At 40.7% G+C, this 7,063-nt stretch overlaps 1 pseudogene; it reads right to left on the reverse strand.

Annotated features, from left to right (window-relative positions):
• Positions 1-6,438: 6,438 nt before the first annotated feature.
• Positions 6,439-7,063, reverse strand: LOC102851105 (annotated as a pseudogene).

Consider the following 7,063-nt stretch of genomic DNA (forward strand, 5'->3'; position numbering starts at 1 on the left):
GCATTAGAACGATCAAGTGTTCTGGGATTCCCATTCTTCTCAGAGTCAGCCACAGTTTGTTATGATCTACACAGTCAAATGCCTTTGCATAGTCGATGAAACACAGATAGACATTCCTCTGGTATTCCCTGCTTTCAGCCAAGATCCATCTAACATCAGCTACAATATCTCTAGTACCACGATTCCTAAAATAACAAAATCAAACTATTAGAAGAATTGAAAAGAGAAATAAATGACTTCAGAATAATAAATTGTTGCCCTCAAATCAGGACAAACCGATAGCTCTCAGGCTGGTTTCCAAGGCTCTAAATCACATGGGAAGAGATTGCCTATCTTTTTTCCACAGTGCATTTTGTGAATTTGAACCACCAGCCTTTAGGTTAGCAGCACAACTCCATTCCCACCAAACCAACAGAGCTCTCACCTTTTTAATTAGAAAACAAAGTTTTCTTTCATTTCCTAATTAAAACCAAATCCTCCTTCATTTCAAGTAACCTTTTTCTTTTAATTCCAGCCATTATGAAGAATTTCCTTTAGGTTCCTTTTCCCTTATCTGTATTCCTTCTTTTTGCCTGGATTGTATATTTTCTGCCTTCTTTTCATCAATAACTTCTCTTTTTCCTCAAATCCCATATTCCCCTCCTCCAGTGACCTTACTCCTCCCACTATACAATTCATTCCCAAGGTGTAAACACAGAAGGGTGACACCTTGAGAGTGGTTAAGACCTACTTTAGAAGGCCATAGTGGTTCCAGGTTAGAATCTCACCTCCTACACAGGAAATTTCACTTTGATTCCTAGCAAATGTATTTCATAAGCAGCCAGCACTCCTTTGTCAGTAAAAGTTTGTGCCTGTTGATCAGGTTTCAGCAGAGATTCTATACTAAAATGAACTAGTAATAAAAAGACCTGGCACTCTACTTCTAAAAGTCTACCACAACCTATTATGGGATGACCCAAGACTAAAGAATATTTTGTTCCATTGTACATGGAGCAGACTTACTCAAAGACAACTAACAACAAAACAAAGTGTAGTTTAATGATTACAAGCTGAGTGTTAAAATCCCAAATTAGCCCAGTTTTGGGTATCATCACCAGTTTCACTTGATTTCGCATCATCTAAACTTGTGCACATTATTGTTGTTACCGCTGGAGAGTCAGCTCTGACTCGTAATGACCCTATCTACAGCAGAATGAAGCATTGCCTAATCCTGTACCATCCTCACAATTAGTGCATTTATTCCGTATTTATTGAGCATTGATTATGTGCAAGACATTCGAGAACTGTGCCTAAGTGCATATACTAGTCACAAACTTTGCTCTCAAGGAGGTTATATGCTAGAAGAATGAGAATAATAAACAAGAAATTAAGGAAGGGAAAGACAATTAGTGAAAAGTACTGTTGTTGTTGTTATGTGCCGTCGTATTGCTTGTGACTCACAGCGTCCCTATGTACAACAGCCCTAATCTTTGCTCTGTACTGTGCCAATCACATTGTCTCTGACACACCCATCCCTAATACTCCAGTCACTGAATCAATCCACCTTTTCCTCCTGCGCTGTCCCTCCACCCTCCCAGGCATGATGCCCCTCTCCAAGGACCGGTCCCTCCTTACATGTCCAAAGTATGTTAGATGAAGCCTCAGAATCCTTGCCTCCAAGGAGCCTCCCGGTTAACTCTCTCTAGGAGTTTGTAAAGAAAATAAAGAATGAAGAGGTATGACGGTGACATAAAGATGAGATCATGTCACTTATACCAAGTGGTCAGGTCCATGAAGTTTCTCTGCAAACGTCTTTTGAGTGGAGTCCCTGAGTGAAAAGCAGCCCTCCACGGATGGATCTGTGGAGAGTTACAGAGCCAGAAGAAACAAAGGCCTGAAGTTGGGATTGGTTTAATGCATCTAGGACAGAAAAATAGCCAAGGTGGCAAGATTAGCAAATGAAGGGAAATTAGGAACAAGAGAGCATATTGCACACTACTGTGCATTCCTTATCCTATGGAATGGATAAACAGATATGGGACAAAAGAAATAAAATTGGTGGCAAAGGGAAATCAAGATTTCTTCCTATCCTTCAAATACTACATATGTGCTTGTCATAACTTGGTCTCATCAGGTCATCAGACAAAGATGGAGCAAAAAGTTGTAAGACCCTCTAGAACTTTATAGGTTGTTTGAAGGTTGTTCTGTTCTCTGTTCTCAGGACCCCACATTCACTTTGTATTCCCACTCCACACTTTTACCGCCTCTGCTGTAATTTAGTAGAGTCAAAGGAGATTAATTGCTGAGTGGAAAAGGCAGAATCTCTGCTTTCGCAAGGCGCGCTGGGTTTTCCTTCATCTTGTCTTGTCTCTGCAGTTAGCTTTGCTCACCAACTCTGTCCAGAGCCAGCATTCTGGGATGATGTGATAAATGAGGCCGTTCTCTTCAGAAGCATTATGTTTTCTAATCGCTTAAGAATAAAATTTCAGGATGTTATTGGTGTAGCAAGTAGCCAGGTTTGCCCCATTTAATCACATTATCTTGAGGGCAGAGAGGGCAAGAGAGTTTTGGATTTTACTTTTTTGGAACACATACAGATAAAGATATTAGATTTAAATGAAAAAAATAAATAAAAATGGTAAGCTGCTCTTTAGAGCTTTTCCCCTTCTCTGTCTCATTACCTGGAGTCTTCTGTAAACTGGAAGAACAAGAACCATTTGCAAGCATCAGCAGGTAGAGCCGGCAGTCAGCTTCATGGCAGATTATTCAGTAACCAGCTGCTTCCTGAGAAAAAATGCAGGGCCAGAAAGCTGTAACTAGGTGGTGCCAGTTTTTAACCATATAAATTTATATTAGCAATCAAATTGTTCCACTCCAATATGTGCTATAAATTGTGAGGTTGGCACAAGATAGGACAGGGTTCACATCTGTTGTTCATAGGGGTATTTTGAGTCTTACTCAACTAGACAATAGCTAACAACATATACTTGTGAATGTAAACCCATCTTGGAATATGGTTTTGTTATGTTAATGCAATCATATCAATATAGGATGTGTCTAAAACAATTTTCTTTGAGATAGAAAACAAGTAAATTAGGCACATAAAATAAGTTTCAGAGACTCCTCTAACATAAATTTTGTATTTTCCTTCTTTCATACTTTCCTTTCCCCTTTCATATCTTTTTAATAACTTGTTGCTCTCATCATGTGTATTGCCCATGACATTATATCATAAATCATTCGGTCATCAGAGTTAGTGTCCAAGGCATCAAATCTATTCTTAAGACAATCTCTTAATTCAGGTGAGATAGATACAGAAGGTCATACTTCGGTTCTCACTGACTTGTAATTTTTTTTTAACTTGAACTTGCATATGAACGTATGGTGGTCTTTCCCAGTAAGTCTTGCTCTGACTGATGATATTGAACTTTTTCATCATCTCTTTCCACAGACTTTTTTTCTACTGTTTACTTCCTCAGTGGCATCTATTTGTATCACTAATTTTCAAACTTTAGATCCTTTTTGTTTCAAACTTTTGCATTCCAATGACCATTAATTATCAATGCATTTTGTTTACATGCTTTATCAATTTCAGACAACAGAAGTTGATAAGAAAATCTGATGTATGATGTATTCATAGTTAGTATTAATATGATGTATAAATATGTATAATATTAATATTAACTGGCCTTCATTGTAAATATATTGATATATCACTGGCAGCTTTATATATGAGGATAGATTTTTAAATTTTTTTTTGCAATGGATATTACACCATTATTCATCTTCAATTTGTCATGCTTGGCACAGTAGACTACATGATTGTCCAATTCAAAATTGTTAATACCATAGTATTTTTAGCTCATTAACACCTAGAATATCAGGGTCAATTCATCTTTTTTTTTTTTTTAATCAATTCATCTTATTAAGAGACTTCCTCTTTTATACTGATCCTCTCTTTTACCAAACATGATGTCCTTCTCTAGGAATGTAATAACCTCTAGGAAGGTTACCGTTTGCACCTCACAGAACACTATGACTGTACTTCTTCAAGGAGTCATCCTTTTTTACAAAAGGCATTTGCAATGAATAAATCATTGATTGTACAAAATGCTACCATTCTATCTAATTTCTGCCATCAAATCCATATTTTCCAACTGCTGGTCATTCTTCCTTTTCCTCAACTTTCACATCCAGTCAAAAATTTTTATTAGTGAGTCTTTGTTGCATGTTAATTTTATTTCAGACTACAAAAGTCGGTAGAAATCTTCTATTTCCTTCTTTTTGGCTTTAGTTGTTGGTGTATATATTTGAATGACAGTGATATTAACAGGTCTTCTTGTATGTGTATAGATAGTATCCAGTCACTCACAACATTATACTTCAGGATAGACCTAGAAACAGTCTTTTTAACTATGAATGCAACCCCATTTTTCCTCCCTTTTTCATTCCTAGCATAGTAGATCATATGATTGTCTGATTTAAAGGGGTTCACACCAATCCATCACAGTTTGCCAATACCTAGATATCCATATTTACATATTCCATTTGGTTTATAACTATGCCAAATTTTCCTACATTCATACTTCTTACATTCCATGTTCCAATTAATGACTATTTGCAACTATTCCTCCTCATTTTTGTGTTTCCCAGTATGAGGACTCAGCTTCCATTGCTATATCTAATAGTCTAAGGGCCCTGTATTGTTCATAGAGTTGTTAAAGACCTCAGAGTTGGATTGCCAATCATTTTCCTAATCTGTCTTAATTTGGGAGCTCCACTTTAGACCACAATTGACAGACAAGCACTGTACTTTAAAAAAAGCAGATGATATTTGTTGGTGGGATTGCCAAATGGTACAACCACTCTGGAAGGCAATTTGGGGGAAAATTCCATATGGCCCAGATATTCTGCTGCTTGGAATAAATCCCAAGAAAATGAGAACTGAGGCCCAAACTGTGACTAGTACACCAATGTTCATAGCAGCATTATTCACCATCATAAGAACAAGGAAACAGCCCAGATGTCCAACCATAATCGAATGGATTGAGAAATTATGGTACATTCACACAATGGAATACTATGCAGCACACAGGAGAAATGATTTTGTAAATTACTACCTAACTTGGGAGGGGACTGAAGAGCATTATGCTAGGTAAACTAACTTAGTCTCATAAGGATAAATACTAAATAAGGCCATTATTGTAGAATGAGAATGAGGATGGGGCGCAGTGCGGGAGGGGTGTTAATCATAGTATCACACAATTTTGGGGGGAGATTTCACAGTTTATTCTCAAATACACTCAGAGAATGAGGGTCCATCTGCTCCCATACATTTGGCTTAGTCAAAAACTTATTCTCAGCCACTAGGGTGTCAAGGTAGACCAGACACCCCCACACACATACCCAGAAAGGGCTATGGCAGATGAAAAGCTGGGGCACAGGGGGAAAGGAGTGGGAAAGAGGATAAAGTTCAAATGTTCACAGTTCTCCCATGTCCAACCCAATTACACTGTACCCAAGCCCTGAGGGAGAAGAGCGTAAATTCTAGGGTTCTTAGTGGTATTACTAACCCTTATCCCACTTAGAAACCTCAAGATGAGCTCCCTCATCCCTCCGTTTTCTTAATAGCAGCAAACTAGAATCCTGAACCTTTCCAGTTAGGCAAGGAGACTGCAGCACCCCACTTGCCCTAGGCCCCTGCCTTCTTCACATAGAGGCATGAGAGGGACCCAAGCCTGCACCAGCAGTGAATGACTAGGGAGCAGGGGTTTATTAAGTGAGGGGAAGAAGAGGAAAAAAATCAGAAGGTAGGGTTGGAGCTTTGATAAATAAAACAGCTGTTGTCTGCATCATTTTCTCACCCTACCTCCAGCCTAAAATCCCTGAGTGTAACCAAAAAGGCAGTGTGGGGTGGGGGCTTAGAGAGCCAAGCTGGACCACAGACTCACATCTGTGACGTACAGGGAGGGTCAGGGCTGAGCTCTAATCCCAGTTCTCAAGCTCTGACCTTCCAGATCAAGCCAAATTCTGAGGAACAAGCCCCACTTTCCAGGTACCCTGGCCTGGTACAGAAGGGTAGAATAGGGTGGGGCTGGAGGCATTTCCCAAGGGTTTTCTAAAAAGCTAGAACCTTTTAAAACTTCCTAGCAAGAAGAGGTGGTTCCCAGCCTGTGTCTCCAGAGGATCATCCTCCCCAGTGCCCAGCTGACACAGCTGAGGGGATACAAAATAACTAAGGGAAGAGACTGCAGCCCCCTTTCAGACAAGATGGGGCCCAGAGAAGGAGCTCATTAGTATCATGCAATAATATTGAGGGCTCTGCAGCCTGACTGACCACATGGACCCCCTCAGAGTTGACATGTCCACTTACCTAAGCTCCTGTACTCTTAAGGGTTGACCCCTACGGGGGAGGAAAAGAAGGGAGAGGGGAGAAGGCTTAAAGTTCAGACAGGAGTTTCAACTGGGACCCCAGAATTTCTGTACCACAAACTGGCTTTACAGAACCACAGCCAGAACTATGACCACATTCAGGATGGGGTCATTGCCCAAGTTCAGGGCTGCCACCCAGCCACCCCTCCAAAGGATCCGTTGGGCAATGTAGTAAAGTAGCATGAAGTTGGTGACAAAGCAGGTCACCTGGCCCAGGAAGCTGGTCAGTCCATGCAGGTAGACATGCAGGGCCAGGCGATAGGCCAAAGCCCGGGGGCCCCAATTGATGCCGCTCTCAAACAGGTTCGAGGCAATCTTGATGACCAATTGGTACACAATCTGATGTCGGCTGCAAGTGCTGCAACATGTTCTGGAACTCTGCATCGTAGCACTGGTTGTTGTCATCCCCAATGATGGCAAGCTGCCAGCCCACATGACCCATGACACTGTGAGGCTCATGGGGCAAGAAAATGATCTCTGGGTCAGTGCGGGTGGCTGCTCCTTCAGCCTCCTGCTCCTGCTGGTGGTGGTAATAAACTTAGCTTCAGAAAACTTCTACTGTGCCCTGGACTACCTTTTCCACTGATGTGGAGGCTGGAGTAAGGTCTTCTCAGCCCTGGCCGGGAAAGTCAGGACTTCGTCCAGATGCCAT

The sequence above is a fragment of the Elephantulus edwardii genome, unplaced genomic scaffold, assembly GCF_000299155.1.
Source record: "Elephantulus edwardii isolate Elephantulus edwardi_28Jun2011 unplaced genomic scaffold, EleEdw1.0 scaffold00301, whole genome shotgun sequence".
Classification (NCBI taxonomy): Eukaryota; Metazoa; Chordata; class Mammalia; order Macroscelidea; family Macroscelididae; genus Elephantulus; species Elephantulus edwardii.